Source organism: Ambystoma mexicanum, chromosome 5q, assembly GCF_040938575.1.
Source record: "Ambystoma mexicanum isolate Mex_15411 chromosome 5q, UKY_AmexF1_1, whole genome shotgun sequence".
NCBI classification, from domain to species: domain Eukaryota; kingdom Metazoa; phylum Chordata; class Amphibia; order Caudata; family Ambystomatidae; genus Ambystoma; species Ambystoma mexicanum.
Window position 1 is genome coordinate 332931053 of NC_090933.1, and position 23428 is coordinate 332954480.

Sequence of the window (23428 nt, forward strand, 5' to 3'; positions counted from 1 at the left end):
ATGAAGGATGTTGTCTGGGTTGGGATTATCCAGGCATCTGGAAGGACCTGGTGTGAATATTTCACATATAGTAAGTACTTCACATTTGCTAGGTTTCATATTTTCAATTACAAGTATGCAGGTTATTTTGAGGATTCATGTAACAACAGTCTTTACAATTTTCAAATTGTTTTCATAAAATGAAGCATTTATTCCAGAGACATATGCATTCTTATGTTGTCCAATGCATTTCGGGCTCATGGACCATGTTCAAGGACCAGTTTCTATAAGGATAACCAAACGGTTTGTGTAAGTGGTTATTGATAGTATTTTCATATAATTTTAGTGAATTCTATGAACGTTTGTGGTTACCTATCTGTAGTCATGTCGCTCCTACATATGCTTCCTGTTCTTATATTGTCCTGGTCACTGGTGGGCTATATCTAGGTCTGTAGTGTAGAACTGTTTCAGTCTTCACTGACCTACAATGTAAAGTATACATTTGCTGTATGTTCTAAATTGTATTCTTAAACCTTAAAAAATGACGGGTTATATCCTTCAACATCCCTTGCGTTCACAAAGTGTTCTCCCAATTCTGTGTCTTCTTCCTGTTGTCCTCTCGGTGGACATTTTCGAAAAGCAGTATTGAGTATCTGCTCAGCATAGCATTTAGTCTATAACTTATTTCAATATGGTAATTATTCTATCCTAGTTGAGGCCCCACTGTGTTGTTTTCCTTGTGCTTACCTTAAAATAGTAGTCTCTTCTCTGGGCAACATGAACTGCCTGGTGGGGATCCCTGTTGCCAGAGAATGGCTTTCATACAAAGAATGGTGCTGGCAATTGCATGCACGAAAACATCACCATGCCGGTGATGTCACTGTGCACAAGCCGACATTTTGTTTGTTTGCAATGTAGTCCACATATGTGTGGATCTGTTCCACACAAGCTTGTTTGGCCGATTGTCTTATTGACCTATTGGGATAGTCTCTTTTGCTCAACATATCGGTAATGATCGTAACTTATTTATGTTAGTCTTCTACATTGGGGCATAGGTTGAGCAAAAGAGGTTATCCCAAAAAGTTATTAAGAAAATCGTCCAAACGAGCTTGGTTTCAGAATAGAGAAAATGTATTGGTTCCCAAAAACTATAAGTCAACTTGATCGGCTGGTACGTGCAACTACCTTTACTACCCACAGTAATGCTATTGGTAGATTGATCCTAAAAAATTGGAATTTGTAACAACTTCAGGATTCCAGTTTGTCATCTCCTCGATTCGCCTTCAAAAAAGGAAAACATTTGAAACACATGTTGGCTAAGGCTGACAGAAAGAGAACAAAACCTGCTTAGAACGTCAGTGAGTTATGGGGTATGGGTTCAATACAGGGCCATTTTCCATGTGGGGGCTGCACTGTATGCAAATACCCTATGCAAATGAAGAATTTCTCGGTGATATCCCAAATATGAACTTTACAGACTCGCACCACATGTGACAGCTCCAGTGTAATACATCTAATACAACATCCTTGTAAGAAATGATATGTGGGCAAAACAAATCGACTGGTGAAAAATAGCATTAGGGAGCACCGCTCAAGTATAAGGACACAACACACAGACCGTTCTACTTCCTGAACATTTTATTTCCTCAGGCCATAGGCGAGTTGATGGGAAATAGAAAAAAGTGATTAATTACAATTCTGAAGCAGTTGTATCTCGGTACCGTGAAAAGTCTTGGATATATCATTTGGAAAGCTACACATGTGGACTGGATTTTCGGGAGGAGTCTAGTGAATTAGGTCTAAGATATAGCATATGTTTCACAGACCCACTATCGCGATTGATCTTCGTGGGAATTGGAATATATCCATAAATACATTTCTCTGTCACGTATTGCACTACATTAGTGTGCCTCTAGCTCTCTTCAGTGTTGGGCGTATGGAGCTGTGAATCTATACATTGACATTAGGCAGTAATGGCTGTTGCCGAGGGCAATAATGCTCATATTATACCAATTAACTGCATGTTATATTCCGTCATCTATTTCATTGAGGCTCTGAGGTTTTCTATTTGGGATGCACGTATTACGAGATGAGGTAATCAGTTTGGCGCTGGCGGTTGCAATGGAGCAAGTTTGATTCTCGCGGCACGAACAATTGAGCAAACACATCGATGTCTTATGCTAGTCTAAATAGATTTGAAGGTAAGTGAACCCTTTCAGGTTATGTACAGTTGTGGGATGTGTGAATACGGTTAAATGTGACTTGGTTCACACATCCGTTCAAGTTGGTGATGACATGGCGCCCATAATTGGAGATATCGGGCCTCATTACACGGATGGCGGTAGGGATTTACCGGTACCGGTAAAATACCGGTACCGGTAAATCCTTACCGCCTTACTACGAGGTCCCTTTGCGGGTTGGGGGATTTAACGCCTGCTTTTTGCAAGCGTTCAAATCCAACCCGCTAAGGGACCTCGGAGCTAATTACGGCACCGCAAAATTGCGGTGCCGTAATTAGCGCCTTCCCCATTCCCATAGAGCCCTATGGGGCAGAAATGGGAATGGGGAAGGGCAATGGTGGATAGGGGATTTACCCCCCCTCCAACCTTGGAATGGGGCGGTAAATCTCCTTTCCGCCAAGGCGGTGCCGGTATTTTACCAGCATGAGCCATGGCGCTAATAGCGCCATGGCTCACCGCCTACCGTGTAACGAGGCCCATTAAATGGAATGCGCATACAGCTTGTCACACATTGATGTGGAGGCTTGATACGATAGGATACGATAGGATACAACATTTATAAATGGTGATGGAAAATAACATTTGAGCGCTAGCCAAGACAATTATTTGTATGCTATTAATATCACAAAGCACAACAATATGATGAGAGGAGTGTTTTTTGACAATTGGATATGAAGTTTTTTAATAGATTACCTATATATTCTCTAATTATTCAGCAGAAATGAATTGGGACGGAATGTCCATCTTTTTGATGACCAAGTATTGTTAAGTGAAGGAAAAACATTAGCAAGAACTAGGCCCTTTATTTATTGGGCGGATGGATGCTACAAGTTGAAGTATTCAAATAAACACAAAGATGCCAAGGTAACAGGCCATATTTTCAGAGACACTATTTTTTAGAGCGCATGCTCATAGATACATTTGCATTGAGCATTATGCACACAACTATATCTTGCAGGTGATGTACAATACCTGGACATTATATTTATCAGTGATTTAGTGATTTAATTCAATATGAGAATATGCTGCAGGGTTTGCTCACAGAGTTATGTGAATTGTTTCTCAAATTCCTTGTACTCCCCTGTGAGCTGTTCTGAGACACAGATTCTGTGATGGTTGATCCTTATGGGTTTATTACGTTTTGTTTGTGATACTGGTTTTAATCATCATTGTTTTGGTCCTGAAGAAGGCTGACGATAATAATGCTTTACTCATTCAGATGTCAAAACTATCATTGGCATCCATTAAACACATGAAATAGAGAATAACAATCAAAATTCATGACCTCTTCTAGTTGAACATATACATGGTTAATTGTTGTTAAAACCTTTATTCAGCGAGAGCCATCAGGTGGAAATAAAACATACAAAAACACGTTAGTACAAAACCAATATATGATTCCATAAAAACATGTTTAAAGGTCAGAAAGACTAGTGCAAAAATCAGTTAACATTCAGTTTGATAGAACTAGCATATGTTTCCTCTTGTGCCATGCCTGTCGAATGTACAAGGAGACAACACACATAGTATTCAGGTTATCGACAGATGTGCATTGGTGCATAGCCTCTTCTGGCTGTTCTCACTCCTAGGAGAATAAACGATGGGACCAAATATCTTCTCCTAAACTCCTTTAAACCAGGACAAAAGAGCAAGAAATGAACCAAGTTTTGATTCTCGTCATCACAAATTGGGCATCTTTTGTTTGTCCCAGTAAAGGACCTCAGGGGTAGACTGCCCAAACAAAACCTGATAAAAAGTGCCCGAGTAAAGGATGGGACTCAAAAATCCAAATAATCCGTGTAGCCTGGCAATGGTTTGTAATTCATATATTCTGGTACAAAAGCCGAAGCAGAGCTATTTAGAATTATTTGATTTCGTCTGTATCTTTGATAGGCTGTCTGCACCAGTAGATTAGCAGTCAGGTGCATAGTTTGTCGGCTTTCCCAGAAAATACTTAAGCCCAACACAGAGAGCCATTTTCTCACATGGCGCAACCACAGGATTTTATAAGAACCTCTCAGGGACATCACATAAGTGAGAGCATCTCGGTACTTGGTTCATACCCCCACGAGACGGTGTGAAGTTGTAAAAGTAGTAGCACTTTACACAAGTTAGAATGTTTGTGATTGGAAAAAGGTGTGTGCTAGGGTGTTTTTAAGTATGAATGAGATTTTGAGTCAGGTGAAATGACATTAGTATATATGCACTTTCGAATACATTGAATAGAGGTTGCATTGATTTTGATATAATAATTTTGCAATAAATAATGTATACATTCATTACATTAGTGGACACAGTTGAATTTGAATTAGCTCATTGTGGGGTAGGGAACTTCAGTGGTGGCCCACAATGTATGCACATTATTGTTTGATGTGTCCATTAGTCTTCATGATATTATATGATATGATATGATATGGCATTTGTAACGCGCCTATACACAAGTGTTTCAAGGCGCGACGAGGCGGGGGGGGAACAGAGGGACACAGACAACGATCCTACTAGGCCAGGTGTCATTCAGATCACGCAAGTGCAAGGGTAGGGGGACTGGGAAAAAGTGCAGGGGAAGGGGAGAGGGGAAGTGCAGTACATGGTTAGTAGAATACAAGATAAATAATAGGGCCAGCTGGTGGCAAGTGCAAGGAAAGTGTGGTACATGGTTAATAGAATATGAGATAAATAATAGGGCCGGCTGGTGGCAAGTGCAAAGGTAAGTGCCGGGAGAAGGGGCTGTGGGATACAGAGACAGTCCTTAGTGCATGTAGGCAGTGCAAGGAAGAGTGGCTGGGCCAGGACATGAGATCGGTGAGTGGCCCAGTTGCAGATTTAGTGCAGGTTCAGTGATTTTAGCAGGGGAGAGAGGGAGAGAAAGCGGAGGCAAAGAGGAAGGTTTTGAGGTGCTTCCGGAACCGGAGATGGTTCTCCTCAAGTTTCAGGGAGGCAGGAAGGCTGTTCCAGAGGGAGGCCCCTGCAGCGGCGAGAGATCTACCACCAGCTCGTTGCTTGGAGAAGCGGCTAACCCTGAGGTAGTTGGAGGTAGATGAGCGAAGGGCTCGAGAAGGAAGATATTTAGGAAGAGAGAGTTGAAGGTATTTCGGCCCAAGGCCCCAGAAGGCCTTGTGGACAATGCAGAGGTTTTTGAACTTAATCCTTGGAGCCACTGGGAGCCAGTGTAGTGATTTCAGTCCTGGAGAGATACGGTCCCTGGGCTTGAGGCCAAGGACAAGTCTCGCAGTCCTGTTCTGGATGAGTTGCAAAGGGCGGAGAGTAGAGGCAGGAAGATTTAGATAGAGGCTGTTACAGTAGTCCACCCTAGAGAGAACCAGAGCTCTGGAGACAGTGAGCTTCTGGGGGAAGGAGAGAAAAGGAAGGATACCTCTGAGGAGGTGTAGCTGGTAGTGTGACTTCTTAGAGACGTCAGAGATGTGAGGAGAGAAGGAGAGTATGGAGTCGAAGATGACCACAAGGTTTTTTGCCGTGCAGGTAGGAGCAGGAAGAGGGCCAAGGGAGGCCGGCCAGAGAGCTGCAGGGAAAGAGGGATTGGGTGTGCCGATAAGTAGAATCTCAGTCTTACTGGCATTAAGGCAGAGGTCGTTGGCGGCACTCCATTCCTGGATAGCAGAAAGACAGTCAGAGATGAGGGAAGTGGAAGAGAAGGGTAGCCTGAAAATGAGCTGGGTATCATCCGCGTAGCACTGAAAGTTGGGACAGAGAGCGGCTATGCGGTGAGCAAGAAGTGCAAGATACTGATTGAACAGGCAGGGGGAGAGGTTAGATCCCTAGGGGACACCACAGGTAGAGAAAAACATGTCAGCGAGGAAGGAACCAAGTTGGACCTGGGAGAGTCGATTGGAGAGGAAGGAGGACAGCCACGCCAGAGCTTGACCAGTGATACCCAGGTTATCACGGAGACGGTTGAGCAGGATGGTGTGGTTAACAGTGTCAAAGGCAGAGGAGAGGTCGAGCAAGATGAGAACACAAGGGGTATTAGAGTCAAGGTTTGAGAGCAGGTCCTCACGGATGTTCAGGAGAGCAGTTTCCATGCTTCTGGCAGCTCTGAAGCCAGATTGATGGTCATAAAGACTACCAACAGATTCAGCATGGAGATTAAGCTGGGAGATGGCCAGTTTCTCCAGGAGCTTGCCCAGGAAGGGAGTGATAGAGATTGGGCGATAGTTAGCTGGGCAGGAGGGGTCGGAGGAGGGTTTCTTAAGAAGGGGGTGCACAAGGGAGTGCTTGAGGGGGGATGGGAAGACTCCAGAAGCGAAGGAGTGATTGCAGAAGTCAGCCAAGGCAGGCACCAGGGAGTCAATGTGGTCCTTGATTGTTTTGGAGGAACAGGGGTGGACCTGTTTTGACGAGACTTTCATAGATCGGACTTGTCTCGAAACCTTGTCAGCAGAAAAAGGGGAAAGGCAGAGAAGGAGGGAGGAGGGGTGGATGCCGAAAGGCCAGAGAGAGAGCAGGGAATAGGGGAGGGGAGGTGATAGGAGGAGAGTGAGGACAGGATGTCTTGAGTTTTTGAAATGAAGTGAGAGGCCAGTGCTGTGCAGAGGGCCTGGGAGGGGACAGGAGAGGTGGAGACTGCAGCAGGATTGGCCAGCTCCTTGCAGATTTTAAAGAGTTCGGCCGAATTGTTAGATGCCGCAGAGATGTGGGCTTGGATAAGGGCTCTCTTCTTAGTGAGAACGGAGAGCCGGTATTGCCTTTGGAGCAGGCGGCAGGCCAGTTTGTCAGAGGATGAACATGAAGCACGCCATTTCCTCTCTGCCACCCTGCACTTGCGTTTAAGGGTGACAAGATATGAGTCATACCAGGAGTTACATTTGGCTTTGGGCTTCAGGCGGATTCTCATGACAGGGGCAAGGATATCAAGGGTATCAGATATAGCAGAGTGGAGAGGGCTGTGTCAGGGTGGGAGTCAGCCAAAGGGGGAGGGGGGACGAGAAGGTGGTAGCGAAAGCCTCAACTGACACGCGCTTCATGGGTCGGATGACCGCGAAGGTGGGTGGCAGTGATGAGGGTGGCTTTGCCTGTGGGGTAGGGAGGGTGAGGTGGGAGGAAAGGAGAGAGTGATCACTCCAGGAGAGAGGAGTGGAGAGAGGGACAGAGAGGGGAAGGTATGAAGAGATCAGAGCATCAAGAGTGTGACCTGCAGAATGGGTCGGCCCAGACGGGAGAACAGAGAGTGAGAGAGAGTCGCAGAGGTCGCAAAAGAGTCTAGAGGGAGGACAGGAGGCTTCAAGGTGGATATTGAAGTCTCCAAGAAAGAGGAGTTGAGTGGTTAAGGACAGGAGTGAGGAGGAGAGGTCAGCCCACTCAGAGAGGAAGGAGGACATTTGACCAGGTGGCCGATAGATAGTAGCCACGGTAAGGGAATGGCTAGGAGAGAGAGAGAGTCGGCAGACAGGCATTCAAAGGAGGAGTAGGTCTGCGTAGGAGTGACAGTGGCAGGAATCCACTCAGGGAAGATAAGGGCCACACCCCCCCCCAGCACGGTTGGGCCTGGGCAAGGAGAGGATCTTGTAACCGTCAGGTAGGAGTGTGTCAAAGCTGGCGACAGAGCTGGTCGTGAACCATGTCTCAGTGAGACCGAGGATGTCAAGGTCCAGTTCCTCAAGAAGGCGACAGATATCAGAGGAATGTTTGACGGCAGAGCGAGAGTTAAGAGTGGCAATGTGGAGTAGGTTGCCATCCTTGAAGGACTTCTGGGGAGGGGTGCAGATCAGAGGTATGCCCTGTGGAGGTGAGGAAGAAGGAGCCAGAGAGAGGGCAGGGTGAGAGGGTGGAGGCAAGGTAGCCGAGGACAGAGAAGAGGGGACAGTAGGAGAGGAAAGGAAGTTGATGAGGCACGGGAAGCGTCTTTCAAAGAGGTGGAGGTTGGCCTGAGGGCCTTGGACCAAGACGGTCCCATTAGCGTAGACATTAATGATGGCCTTAGAGGAGTGGAAGGGGGCCAAGAGGACATCCCAACGGGTTCCACCATTAATGGGAGAAGAGGAAAAGGGAGAGAGCACAGAGACCATATGAAGGGTCCATTGGTCAGGGGAAGGCACGAAAAAGAGGATGTCAGTAAGTGTTTCCTTGGAGGCGGCGCTAGTGTAGGTGTCAGCGATAGGGAGGCCTGGGTTGGAGACCAGGATATCCTTTTTAAACGTTTTCCTACCAGATTTAGTGAGGAGAGCAGGATAGTCAATGGAGAAGCAGTTAGAGAAGATAGGAGAGATAGATAGCACCATGAAATAAGGAGGGAGTGGGGGGAGGACAGACGAGACCAAGCGGAAAGGAATGAAGCGGCAAGCCCTAGTTACCACAGTTTCAGAGCAACAGTAACACAGTAAACAAAACGAATTAGGTACCCAGTGTAGAGGCCACCTAATTTGAGAGTCCTGCGAGGGGAGAAAAAGCCCTAGTTTACCACAATTTCAGAGCAACAGTAACACAGTAAACAAAACGAATTAGGCACCCAGTGTAGAGGCCACCTAAATTTGAGAGTCCTGCGAGGGGAGAAAAAAAGCCCTAGTTTACCACAATTTCAGAGCAACAGTAAGACAGTAAACAAAACGGCTTAGGTACCCAGTGTAGAGGCCATCTAAATTTGAGAGTCCTGCGAGGGGAGAAAAAGCCCTAGTTTACCACAATTTCAGAGCAAAAGTAACACAGTAAACAAAATGAATTAGGTACCCAGTGTAGAGGCCACCTAAATTTGAGAGTCCTGCGAGGGGAGAAAAAAAGCCCTAGTTTACCACAATTTCAGAGCAACAGTAACACAGTAAACAAAACGAATTAGTCCTGCGAGGGGAGAAAAAAGCCCTAGTTTACCACAATTTCAGGGCAACAGTAACACAGTAAACAAAACGAATTAGGTACCCAGTGTAGAGGCCACCTAAATTTGAGAGTCCTGCGAGGGGAGAAAAGCAGACCTACTTTACCACAATTGGCGGTACACACTGAAGTGTAGAAACCATGTGAAAGAAAAGGAAAGGGAAGGAGTGGGTAGTTGGGCTGGGCGAGCAGGTGGAGCTAACCAGAAAAGGCGGACCGACACCACCTTTGTTGTTTCTTGCGCAAGAATGTGAAGAACAGATATAATGCACTTTCATTTTGACTGACTTGATGCCATTCACATGCGTTTGTTTACTGGCTTCTAGGTGTTTTTTTTTTTCTCGAACAGCGCTATGTTTTTTAATGAGGCGTTATTACCCTCGAAGAGGTCATTACACTTTTTCCAGGTGATCATGACGTCCAATGATGAGTTTCATGTGTTAAGAAACAGTTTCAAAATGCAAGCACAGGGCAGGAGGCTGATTTTCCAGTTTGTCCTGCCCTGCGGCTCGCATGATACATTTTCACAGGTGAGGGTGATATCAGGGATTTTCAGTAATGTTTAGATTTATTTGTCAAATACAAAAAGTGACGGGAAACTAAGTTTTTTTTTTTTTACATTGTTCTCTTGTATGACTTTTCCTGTCTATTATTCATGCTCAGAGTTGATCAGATAGAACCACCCGTTTTATCAGCATTAATCAATCTTTACACTAGGTAAGCTAAAACATTGTTCTCAACTAATTACTTTTCCCAACTTGAGAGTTCAAGTTAATATAGGTCTGCCCTGTATTAACAGAGACCGTCACCTAGTATCAGGTTATGTCTTGACACTGTCTGACTGCATCATAGAATTTTTGTGAAGTAAGAGATCAGTTGTGCATACGTTTTTTAATTCGTTTTGTGATTGAGAATTAGATTGCAAAACACTGAAACTAATTTCTGTCTGTTGTCAAAGGAAGATAGTCTGAGTGCGTTGAAGAAGGATTTGTTTAATCCGAAATGCGTTGTGATAGGATAAGACGTTTACATGGGAATCCACACATCTGGTTCTTTTTAAACATAAGGACTGGCTTAAATTGCAGGAGAGCTTTTATTACAGAATTGGCCTCATTACAATCTTGGCGGAATGGGTTAACGGGTGCCGCTAATGGATGCAGACCCGTTAAACCCATCCTGCCTGATTACGAGGTCCCCTCGCGGGACCCGGTAAGGACGCCTGGTAAAACCATGCGTTGTTACCGGGTCCCGCGAAGGGACCAGGGAGCTAACAACAGGCCAGTCGTAATCGGCCCGTTGTTAGCTCCCTACACCCATTTCCCATTGAGCCCTATGGGGCTCGAATGGGAATGGGAATGGGGAAGGTCCGGGCCCGGGTTCCATGAGGGAGGAATTACTGGGCCCTCCAAACTCGGAATGGCCCGGTAATTCCCCATTCAGGGAACCCGGACCCGGTTTTGGAGGCAGCCATCCGCCAATAGCGGCATGGCTACCGCCAAAGCCGTAATGAGGCCCAATGTTTCACTAATTTCAGTGTTTGTGATACTGCTTTATTTGACAAATTGTATATTCATGCATTGGAACAAGAATCAATATTTTTTGTTGGAGTTCCATTAACATGAGTTCCATCTCTAAAATCGTTAATAAAGTCTATACATATGTGAAATATTTTGTGAGTATCCAATTAATTCTGATTTAACAAATCAGAGTTGTCCTCATTAGAGTGCCTGGATCTCTCATCCAATTTGGGTGAGTTCATTTGTTTCTTTTAGTCCTAGTCCTTCAACTAAGGATACATGATATGAAATCTGTAATATGGCTTAAATACATTCTAAATTCTATACGTATACATGAATCAGGTACACAATTTGGGGGTGGGTAGTGGTCACAGCTGCAATCCCAGGGGGCGCCCTTGTGACCACTATAGAAAAAACACCATTAAATGGAAGGTACTGGGCTGCCGGCACTGGCATAGCGGGGCCCACCGCCGCCTCCACAGTGCAGGGGCCTCCTCACACCAGGTGTGGGGAGGCCCGGCCCTTTCCTCGGTCCATCAGGTGATGTGTGAACCAGAAAGCCCACCCAGGCTGCACACCACAAACCGACTGGGAGAACATCAGGCAGGCTGCTGGGCAGGAGCAGCTCATAAGGCTGGGCGGAAGGGTGCTGCCCTTATTGTTTTTGCGCTAGATGAATGATGTACCTTTTGATCAAAAACTCAATTACATCTTTCACCTAGCTTAGTGCAGCTATTGCATGATCTGCTATTGCAAGTAGTTGTGGCAGTGTATATTAATGTTAGTTTACACGGCGCAAGTGTTTCTGACTCGCCCTGTAGCTCATGTGGCCTATGTAGAGACCCATCCCACGCTAAGGAGGCTTTTTCCATATTTTGCTGCCCAGAGTCCTGGGCTGTGTGCAATCTGTGTAGAACTTTTACATTAGAAGCCAGTGGGCCATTAATCGTCAGGCCCCACTGCTTAAGCAGCAGCAGCCCTCTATGACTGACAGTCAGGGGAGTTGCTAGGACTGGAAAAGTCCCGGGGATGTCAGAACTGTCGGGACTGGGGGCAAGCTAGTCTTTTGGCTGTAGCTCCTGATATTCTATCCGGGGCTACAACCAAAAGATCAGGGGCTATAGCCCCCTTAGCCCCCCCTAGCAACGCCCCTGCTGACAGTAGACTTTGGGCAGTCTGATGCCAAAGTCTGCTGCCATTCAAGCACACGGTCAATTTCCATTGGCTGTTTTTTGAGCCAATGCAAATTGAATCTGTGTTCTGCAGGGTTGGGGCTCTTGGGCCCTGACTTTCAGGCCATCGATTTGTGTCATCACGTGCCGGAGCGGACTGAACCTGCTTCCTCATACGACCCCCCTGGGAGTCTCGCTACTGGGAAGCAGTGTGATGTTTAAGGTAGGCGGTGGCCTTCGCGGCTGAGAACCCTGTGTCACACTTGCACTTTGATCATGCAGATATATCAAACACTCCCTATACAAAGGGAACAACAGTCAGCAAACTGGCCCCAAAACTGTACAACTCAAGAAAAACATCAATCTCGCTCACGAAATATGCCCTGCTGATTTCCCCTAAACATGCCTGCAGTTTTAACAGTGCCAGATTGCAGGCTAGAGGTCTTAATGAAGTGCAGGCACTATTGCTCAAATTTACATGCACCTTAAAGCAATGCAATTGTATTTGTTGAGTGAGTTTCCTTGGTGGAGGAATTCATGTTTGTATGAGTTCAGGGATTTTTGGTGCATGTATGAAACAGTATAGCCGTGGCAGTTTACAGAAAAACATAATTGCAGATTGCCAGCTCCCATTTTACACGCATGAAAAGTTCTTTCACTAATTATCAATACTAGTTGATTGTTAGTTGGGTGTGCTGCAGTGTGTTTCCGTGTTCCCCTGGGATTCGGAAAGAGCAACTGTGTCCTGCACTACATAGCTGACCTTTGCTCCACCCAAAAAGATAACTGCGCGCTTAGGACGAGTCGAAACTCTGTGCCTGCCACATTCAGATATGGGCCAGATAACAGCTTACTTCAAGCCCAACAAGTCTAACAAATGTGATTACTAGCCTGTAGTACCCAGTGCAAATGTACCACTGGATATAGTAGCAGAATCGGGAGCGGGGAGGCAGGGTATTACCCTTGGATTTTTCTGAATTGTTTGGTGATATTGACCATAACTCGTTATTGAAATTATGCTACCCTAGGAGTAATTATGCCCGGATGACCACTGCCACCGGAGACCCCAATAAAAGTGGCTCACACTCAGGATGGGGGAGCATTTTAGCAGCAAACGATCATTTGACCCAACATTTGTCTTTCTCTCCAAACCTATTCCCAGAGTCTCACATTGCTACAACATTGCCAGCTATCTGAGAGGTTCATGCTAACGATGTTGATGAGGGAAAGGTGTTTGTGCACGAGGAAGAGCTGATACATGTGACTATGAGGAGTTCTGAATGCTCCTCCGGTGTGGGAGTGGTTCCTTCACCTGGAGTGCTCCATTTTGCAATGCCATGTTTACAGAAGCTGTGCGGCTGTATACACCCAGACATCCAGAAGCATAGTGACCATCACAAATTCCTATGTTCTCACCCTCACTTCAATACAGCATCAGAAAAGGGGAGTCGGTATGTCCAAAGGCTGCCTGGTAGATGTAATTGATTTAAGGACCATTGTAATTGAGTCACAGGAAGCAGTGGATGCCATGCCTGATATCGAAGCACTTGCCTCCTCTAACGTACCCTACGCAAAAGGAGATTCGACTGAGAAGGAAGCAACTCAAATCTATAGTACATGAAATTGCATCAGTCCCTACTTGTTTAAATGGTGCTGTACAACTGCTGATGAACTGCACAATTGTATCAGTGTCTTCGCATGCTTAAAGTCGAAGTGTCCAAGGAAAAGAGAAGCACGCTGCAGGAGGCATTTTCGACGGGAGTTGGGGATGCTAAGGAGACCGTTGGGGATGATTCCATTGTGATTAACCCAGGTGACATGTTGGAACATCATCCAACCAAAGGAGAAGTGGAGGCTATTGTCTCACAATCTATGGTGCCCCAAGCTGAACCAGCCCCTATAACACCAGGCACAGACAATGGCGATTCTATAACAGGGAGCCAGATGCAGCCTACATTGGATGCTAGAATTCTTTTGATTAACAAAAAGCTGGATGCTCAGACAAAGGGACATATAAACCGTTCAACATTTCTTGGGATATTTGCTAAAATTCCTGCCTTGCGCATTTTGACATCTTGTGACCTCGAGTTTATCAAACTTCTGAAATTAAGTTTTGGTGGAATGTCATATATACATTGTGTACCACCAGCAACAGCTTATTTGATAATAGATCAACATGAACCATTGAACTACATGGGCTTTCTATTTAGATAGACCTGTAGCCACAGCTTTGATTGCACCAGTTGATTGTGACTACTGTAAAAAATGGAACACTGGAGGGAGCACAATGAGTGGGCAAACTCTGGTCTGAGAAACATCTGTGGCCTTTGACAATGATAGGGGAGTGCACTGGCTGCAGAGTTTACTGCCAGACATTCAAAGAAAGCAACAGTGAGAATGTGTACTGGCCTCCTGGAATACTAGAGGCCACTCTTACCTTATAAATGAAGGTCCCTCTCAAAATGTGTTGTCTGAATGCTCTGTGTTTATGCTACAGGAAACATGGCTATGCTCTAACTTCCACATGGATGGTTTTATGCTGTATCAAATACTGGCGAAAAAGGGATGCAAAAGGTCACCCGCACGGCGGTTTAATGGTGGGGGTCCATAATGAACTGTACTCCTCTTTGATGCTACCCCTGGGTCAAAGTGTAAGTGTGCTTGCAGTAGAATTAAGTGTTTCTTTATCTGCCAAAAACCACCAAATGTTGTTGTAAACATTTATGATCCCTCAGATTGGGGCTGTACAGTGATAGTTTTAACCATGTGGACATTAATGTGACAATTTGGGCTAGCAAAAATTGAAATTATATGGTACTGTTAGGGGGGACTTGAATGTACGATGCAGGGAGTCAACAAGCATGCGTAGCTATAGAGCCATCTCTGTAAAAAGCACTTTTGAAATAAAAAAGGTGAACAACAGGGGTAGACAATGGACTAGAGTTTTAGAGGAGTGGGATATGACAATAAAAACAGGAGAACCTTGAGTGATGCTCCGGCCAGAGGCATTGCTAGGGGGGGCTGAAGGGGCTATAGCACCATGTATTTTGGTTGCAGTCCTCGAGAGAAGCACAGGGGCTACAACCAAAAGATTAGCTAGCCCCAAGTCCTGACAGTTCTGACATTAGCGTAGCCCCAGATCTTTTTCAGACCTAGCAACACCCCTGCTCCGGACAGACCCACCAGGAAATCTGGGACAAGGCAAGCCGTTCTCGATTAGCTGTGTGGAAATTAGCTGTGTGGAAATCCGCCCCTGTTGGAGATGGTAAAAGATCTAAAAGTGCACAAAATGGCTTCCAAAGACCATTTTTTGATCAAATTAAAACTACTTATTCACGGTATGGTCCAGGACAAAAATTGTCCTAGCATGTTGATCTCCAACCAGGTGGGAAACCGTATCCAGTGGTTAACATACACAGGGCATACTGGGAAATGCGTACCAAGGCGGACTAAGCTATAGATGCCATGTGAATTTTAACTGCCAATGAACTTGAGTTATGGTTAACTGGTCTGGCACAGAGTATTGGAATTGCCAAGGGCAGCTTTCTGGTAACCATTGTTAAAAGACTGGCCACAACTACGACCATGGTATTCGAAAGGCAAAGGCGAAATTGTACAGAGAGCTGATGTGTATTCGTTAAAATGTTGACCCCAAGGCTACACAAATAGCTGTAGCAAATAGAATAAAAAATAAATACCGAAACTGGGTTAAAAGAACGAACAGACAGGCAATTAATATATAATGGCAAAGTATGATCAGGCCGTGAGTAGTGGTAACCCAGGTCAATGTGGAGGAGGTGAATCGTACCTGAGGGTGTTAATCCCAGTCACAGAGAAGGCTTGGGTGACACACATCGAGTCCAGAATGTTCAAGCTATGTGGTGAGAAGCCTTCCATAATTAGGGGCACACAACCTTATCCTTTGGAATTGGGACATTTCTGATTAAGACATTTCTGATTAGGGGCACACAACCATATCCTTTGGAATTGTGAAAGTTCTGATTACGAAATTGAAGAACTCTAGGGTGCCTGGGCCAAATGGGTTGGCCTCTGGGGTACTGAAAGAGGACCTGGTGTTGTTATTCAGAGTATGTGTAACCTTGTTTGGCAAAGTATGTGATACAGGCCAAGTGCTGGTAACAGAGAGAATCAATACTGGTGCTCGTGTATAAAACAGGTGACAGGCTGTCTCCTGAGAATTACTGACTACTGTCACTTTTAGATAACAGGGGAAAGGTTTTTGCCTCTAGTGTTTTGGACCACTTGCAAGCTTGGGTAACCCATAATAACATCCTTTGTCCTTTGCAAACAGGGTTTCGCCCAGGGTCTTGTAGCACACAAAATATAAAAGTATTGGATATGTTTATTGCACGCACAAGCTCCCGACAAGTATCTTCACTATATATCACCAACGTTGACTTTAGGGCAGCTATTATCCAGGCGGATCGGAATATCCTGTGGTCAAAATTCAGAAAGATGGTTTGCCCAAACTTGCATGTTCAGATAGTTATAATGCACTTGGATAAGACTGTCAGGATACGTCTGAATGATGGTGGGAAATGTCTAACCCAATAAGAATAAGCATAGGTGTAGAGCAAGGGTGCATGCTTGCACCTCTGTTGATTATTCTGTATGTTTCAGACTTGCCGGGGAGTTTGGCTGCAAAGTCTAAATGCCCTCCTCTGCTTCCCAGACAGCAGTGTTGTTGTTGCTTCATGCCAATGACGTGGATCTTTTTCACCAATTATATACACTGTGATGAAAGCAATGTTAGAGGAACGAGGTCTCGAGCAGGGTGGAACACAGACTAACGATACATTGGGCCTCATTACGACCCTTGCGCTCCCGGAATGAAGGGGGCCGGTACGGGACCGGCCCCTTTCATTCCAGGAGCGCATATTATGAGGTTCCCTTCGCGGGACCCGGATCAGACGTCTGGTAAAACCAGACGTCTTTTCTGGGTCCCGCTAGGGGAAGAGAGAGGTAACAACGGGACACTTATAATGTGCCCATTGTTACCTCCATCCCCATTCCCATTGAGCCCTATGGGGGCTCAAATGGGAATGGGGAATGGTTCCTGCAAGGAGGATTTACCGGGTCCTCCTATGTCAGAATGACCCGCTTAGTCCCCAAGCAGGAACCCGGTAAAGGAGCCCGGTTTGGAGGCAGCCGTGGAGCTAATAGCTCCATGGCTACCTTCAAACTCACAATGAGGCCCATTGTCTAAATCCAAAGGTATGCTGGTATCCTCCAAAAAGATAAACAGGCCAAAGTAAAAAATCTCCTGGGGCACAATTGACTACATGGATAATTACAGGTACTTGGGGCTGCAGGTGTCAAAGGGGCTGGGACACAAGATTATAAAAGAAGACAAGATAAGGAAGGCTAGACAGATAACATTGTTGGTCCGGAAGATTGAAAATCGATATGCAGGTTGTTCGTTTGGTGGCATGCTAGTTCTGTATCGACAGTGGTTTTGTCCGACAGTGTTGTATGGTTTGGAGGCATTTGGCTTAAAAGACATGAAAAGGCTGAATGTTATTGCGGGGTATTTTGGTGTACGGTTCTGGGATTACCCAGCACTACCTTGATAGAGTACATCTACCATGAGCTGGGTTTGCTCTCCTTGAAGGCGCAACTGTTGAAACACAGAGGTGTGCACTTTAGGAAATCACTTTAGGACCATAGCCATAGTTCTATTTTTCATGTTTTAGAAGTTTGAATTTATACGAATTTTAGAATGTTTTTAAATACTCTGTCACTTTTAAAAGGTCATTATGTTGTTAAGTCGTTGATTTAATGTACGGATTGAATAAACGTTGGTAATAATGCACTGGAATTTGAAGTAAAATGGAGGATGTACGTTTTTAAATTCGTCATATTTGTATGTTTGTGATATTCTGATATGATTGCTATCATGTTTCCGATATTAATATATTTATGAAATGTTGTTTGTTTTGAATTTAGCATTCAAAAAGTTTCGTTGAAACTAGATACAATTAAATAAATATATATTGACTATTGCATGCAGTCATGATCCATGTAAAAGTATATATACACATAGAACACAAGTATGGGAGCCCTTTAAAAGTGCTATAACTAAAAAGGACCATTGTCATAACAAACTTAGTTTGCAATTACTCTCAATGTTTTTTTTGTGTTCACTTCTTACATTGTGTATTTAGAGCATTAAGAGAGAGGAGCGGCCAGGCATGCTTGCTCTTTCTGTGTCTGTAGAGCAGGTCTCTCTATTCGAGCGACTGTGAGAGGCACCACAGCACTGTCTGTAATCCGTGTGTGGCTGAAACACAATAAGCTGTGCTATTCACTCCATGCCTGGTTGCCTTGGTATCAAGCACAGGTCGGATGACCGAGGACCAGCCGTGGGCCCAGGCACTTATATGGCTCTGCTGCTATCTTTTTCATAATTACATTGTCGTTCTCCACTCCCAACCTCTCCTTCCTCCCCCCTCTGGGAGTAGCCCCTCCTTCTTCTCACAGCAGCACTGAGCACACAAAGCCACAGATCCCACTTAACCAAAGAGAGTCCCCTCTCCCTTCTCGAACCAAACCAACTGTCGCATGATGCACCCCCGCCATCCTCATATGTGAACAGAGGATAGAACAAGGGAAACGTGCTGGTCTGGAAGCAAGAAGCAAGGTTCGAATCCCAAGTCCGCGCTTAGAAACTGAACTCGGGTATGGTATTAGGTCTAGTATTAAAAAAATGAAAATAAATATGCATTCTGACATCCCACTATTAACCTCTCCTCGCTATGATTTTCCCCAACTGCTTCCCAGGCATTCACAAACACGTATGTGCCATGTATATGATTTTTACTTATGTGTACTGCACCCCCAATTGATACACCAATTTGTGAGAATTAACAACTTTAAGTTTCATGCAGACTGTCATTATCAGCTGCTGCCAGCAACTTGATTTAAAGACGCACATTATTGTGTTAATATGTTTACCTATAATCCTATACACATGTTATTCTGTTTTAAGTCTAACACCAACATTTCAATGGCTGTGATTATTTAGGCGCTTGAGCGTTATTATTGGTTAGTCTGGTGAAACTATGTCAACTGTGGGGAAGTTAGGCCTCTATAGATATGGTCTGAGGCCAAAACCAAGCATTTATGTCTGCTCATTTGGCGTGCTTATTTTAAGGTACGTTATGCATATTGACATAAGTGCCATCTTGTCTATGTAATGCTTGTAATATAAGCGAACAGTAATAGTTGTAAAATGCTGGAAATGTTCACAGCCATACAACACGTAATGCCTAGAACGTGAATTTGTGGGATGGCAATGAAAAGGTTAAGGTGCGTGCAATTGTAATCTACATTCGGGCTGATTTTGAGGATGGGGAAGCGCCTGCGTGGGTCCGCCCACGCATTCGCTAATTTAGAAGAAGAATCATTGAAACTGAGAGCAACATGTTCAAGTGCATTTTTATTTGAAGGATCGAATTGAATGTTTACTTGCAGAGCCTGCAGGATTTAGACACGTCATATCTTTAGCACTTTGTTTTTCTCTTAACAAAGACCAACATGTTTTTTTTTTCTTCTCATTTTGAAGAGAATTGGTAGCCGCTGCCATGTGTGATGCTTAATCAAAATGCTTCCCTTTCTTGTACATATGAGCAAAAGCCCTGCAGGACTCCTGCCACCAAGAACAATGGACAGAGGCGTGTGCGTCAAAATGTCAAACACGGCACTCTGTTCATCCATCTTTCCCGTGACAATACCGTATGCTGTACATTCACAAGCTTATGTCCCAAAGCGTTCATGCATTCGTAACATGTTAAGCCAGTCAGGTGAACATTTTCTGGTGATTAAGACTAAAAGGTGTGATTTTTGTTATCAGGTGGTGGTGCTATGTGTGTAATTTAAAACTGCAGTGAGTAACAGGGTCTGTGCTATTTGTTTATTAACCCTTAATTATTGAGGGCGGGCAGCTCCGTTGCACTGTGATTGTTTTTAAGATGTATGTTTAAGCTCTGCTGGGTTGTCTGTGGTTAAACAAGACCTATTTGGGAAACGTGTGGTGGAAGTCTCTATGCCGTATGGGCCCGATTCACAGAATTATTTGTGTGGAAAAAACGGTCCATGTGTGGCAAAACCGCATTAATCTATTCACGGAATGAAATGCGCATTACTTTTCTTGGACTTGCAAAGAGTTTGCGCAGGCTCGGCACGTCTCGGCGAGCCATCGAGGGCCTGCGCGAGCCTCCACGCAGAGCCTGTGCGTGGCTTGCGCATAGGGCTGGGAAGAGGGCAGAACACCAGAAATGGGAAATAACTTGTGAAAAATGGGCGTTCCGAGGGACGGCCTGCAGGCAGTACCTCGCACGCCCACATTTCTGCGGCACAAGACGTGTTAATTGATTCAATCGCGCAACCTCTCGGCCAGGAAATGGCCATGCTAGTCCTTCATACTATCGGCCACCAGAAGGCAGTCGCAAGTACACTTGCATGGAGGATTCGCAGCACGGAGGTGGGGTTGCATGTCGGATTTTGGGGGGGCGTGTACTAAACCGGGGTAACCATCTAACTTAGGGGTGTGCGTATGCAGTTTAGCAGGTTGCAGAAACGGTTTATGTGTGTTCTCATGCAGAATTTCCGAGTAATTACCGAGTTTATGATTTTTATATCCATGTTGTCGGGGTGCCGGATACAGTATGGGGGACCCCACACAGGGTACCGGAGATGCAGGCCTGCTTGCGTGGGACCTCACTCACTGTTTGAAGGGTGGGTGCATTCTGGCCTCGGCTTGCGATTACGGTTAATTTGCGCAGTAAATTCCATGAATATGCAGTGAGTGCATTCTTCATTCTGCACGCAGTGTTCTTCTCGGCATGCAGCCTTTGCATGATTTCTGTGCACATTTTCATGAATCGGGCCCATAATACGCACCCATGTTTCACATTCACAGAAGTAGCGCATAATGGTGTTTTGCATGAAGTACCCGCTATATTCGATACAACTTGCTTTAAAATACACTATTGCAATCAGAGTGATTTATCACTGGTACCTACAACCTAATGTGTTTAGGGCAGTGCTTTTGTGTAACTGTGCTGCAAATTGCACAGATTGGATGCTATTTTTCTACACTTTTCTCCAGGGGGGAACCGACCAACCCACTATTAGGTTTGACTTGGGCTCTGCACACGCTCACTCAGGAATACAGGGGCTCGCATTACACCTCACCCCTTTACAAGGTCACCAGTCGCCACTGTGCCAGTTTAATCCCCCTTGCTTGATATGGAATAAGTGGGCATGCAATGCTGAAGTGGCATATCTATGGCAGTACCTCGGCCAATGTTGATCCTATTGGGTCAAACCCTATCATATCATGGTGCTATCCATAGCATATGCAGACAGCACTCTTGTTAAATGTGGTTGGTATCTAAAATGTTCCTGTCTCCTATTTGGTATTTGTAAAATGTAAACTTTATGTATTTTTTTTTATGCCCGCAAGCCACCTCCTGTGATGTCGCCAGGATTAAAGCGGAACCAATTCCACCTGGATTAGAGGTCATGTGACATCCATTCCTGTGACATCATCAGGTGCGTAATATCACTTCCGCTAACCCTGGCATTTTGGTGAATCGATGTCCCTGACAGGGACACTTGATAAGTCCAGCATGGAGTACTAATATTTATTTTCTTGCACTGATCGCTAAAGTGCTTATAGGTGAATGAGGGCTTTACGTTTTTCTATTAATGTTATGTTTACCAGAAAACGCATTGAGCATGTAAATACATTGATCCAGTAGAAATGGTGAGGGAATTTTAAAATGAGTGTATTCTTCAGCTTTGCGATCAGAATCTGTGTTTTTAAAGATGAGAAGTCTGGCTTGTCTCCAGAACAATAACACACTGCTTTCTATACTCGTTGTGACAAAGAGTTCCAGACGTCAGACATGCATTGTATAGTATCATATTCCCATAAACGTGACACATCAAGTCGGTCGTTTTTTGCCACAAAACATTTTTTATTTTTTTATTTTTAGCACTCAGCTGCCCTCCGACTGTGATTTCAAAGATAACATATGTTACAGTCCTTGACTTTCGTTCCATTCATATCACAACCTCCCATCCAATCCTTCATAAATTGTCCACCATGATATTTGAAAAACATTTTTGTTTCTGGTTTCTTAAGACATATTATAGTGAATACATACATCCACGGAGTTCTGTGAGCTCCCTTTTCTTTAGTTTCCGATGTTTCCTATGAAATCCGTGTTTTTGGCCTTGATCAACATGTTTTGACTTCTAGGCTTCATTTTCTCCAAGTCTTCCTTTAGGTCTCCTGGATTCAAATTGTTATCCGGGCAAAGTATTGTGTCTACGGTGTGATCGCTTTTCCTCTCTATAACAGAACATGCATTTCTAATGAACTGTGGGTCCTAATTGACAGAGAGCTTACAAGATGATTACTTCTACAATCATGCAAGGGACAATCTCATTACAAGTATCTAACAGATGTTCTTTCTGTCATCCTGCAATGGATCATATCCTTTGGTAGCTGATCAGGCTTGTCAAAAATGCCAAATGAACATCCTCCAATGGATCTGATACTTAAGGATTTACGGCCCCATTATGAGTTTGGAGGTATCTCGGCAGTAGATCTGCTGAGATACCAACAAACATATTTGCTATGTCTGCCACTTGGTCTAGTGGAATTACTGCTGGATTACAAGTGGCAATATGGCGGTGTTAGTCCCCATTTATGTAGTCTATAGGACTCCATGAGGGTTCGGCGAAATTACCACCGGAGGTAATTGTACCGAAATGGCTGTTTTTTGTCGGAATTTCCTCTTCTTTACCTCCAGACCAATAGTTCAGAGGTGCTGTAATGCGGCAATAATGACCATTTCATTAACACAATTTTTGGGCACACTCTTGAACTCATAACGAGGCAGAAGTATCGTACAAACCATATTGTGCTGTGATAGAGAGGTGTAATGTTGCATCTGGTGACAACGTTATGGTATGTTAGCAAGATTTATACTGCACACCGCTTCCATTTGAATAGTCTCCAGGTGCTCTGCCAAATTGCAAAATAAGAAAGGGGTTGGTTTGTTAGTGAGCGAAGTGTTTTTGCTATAGTGTTGGTTGTTTCATAAAAACCGTCAATGTGTGTTGCATTTGATTATAGGTCGTCTAGGTTGGTGAGCGTGCAAGGCGTTTGCATCCCTATGGCAGGTCTTGAGTGCCTATTGTATATGGATTCATGTCCTTGATTGTGTGAGTAATTGGAGAAGGAATGTAGTTCCTCTGTTTAGTGGCAGTCTGAGAAGATGTTATAGATGTTGTGTGTTTGTGGCATAGTGTGCTTTGTGCATGGTATGTTTGCAGGAGTAGGGAGGGTTTTAGTATGGTTAATGGGGAGAAGAAATTGTAGTATTTATGTCATCAGGTTAGGTTCCACTCATGCAGGTAGCTTGTTAGCCAACTGAAACCCAGTGTGACATGGTCACCTGTGTTTGGTCTTTCTTTGACAATGGCGTATGGCTTGCAGGTTATCTTGGCATATTAAACAGCTATGTTTTTTCTACTTTCCTGAAGGTCAGGTATTTCTCTATTTTATATTCCCTTGGGGAGGGAGTTCCAGAGTTTCAGTGAGATGCTTGAAAACGCTGTTCCACCATATGTCATTTTTTTTAGTAACGTTTGAGCTCAAGGC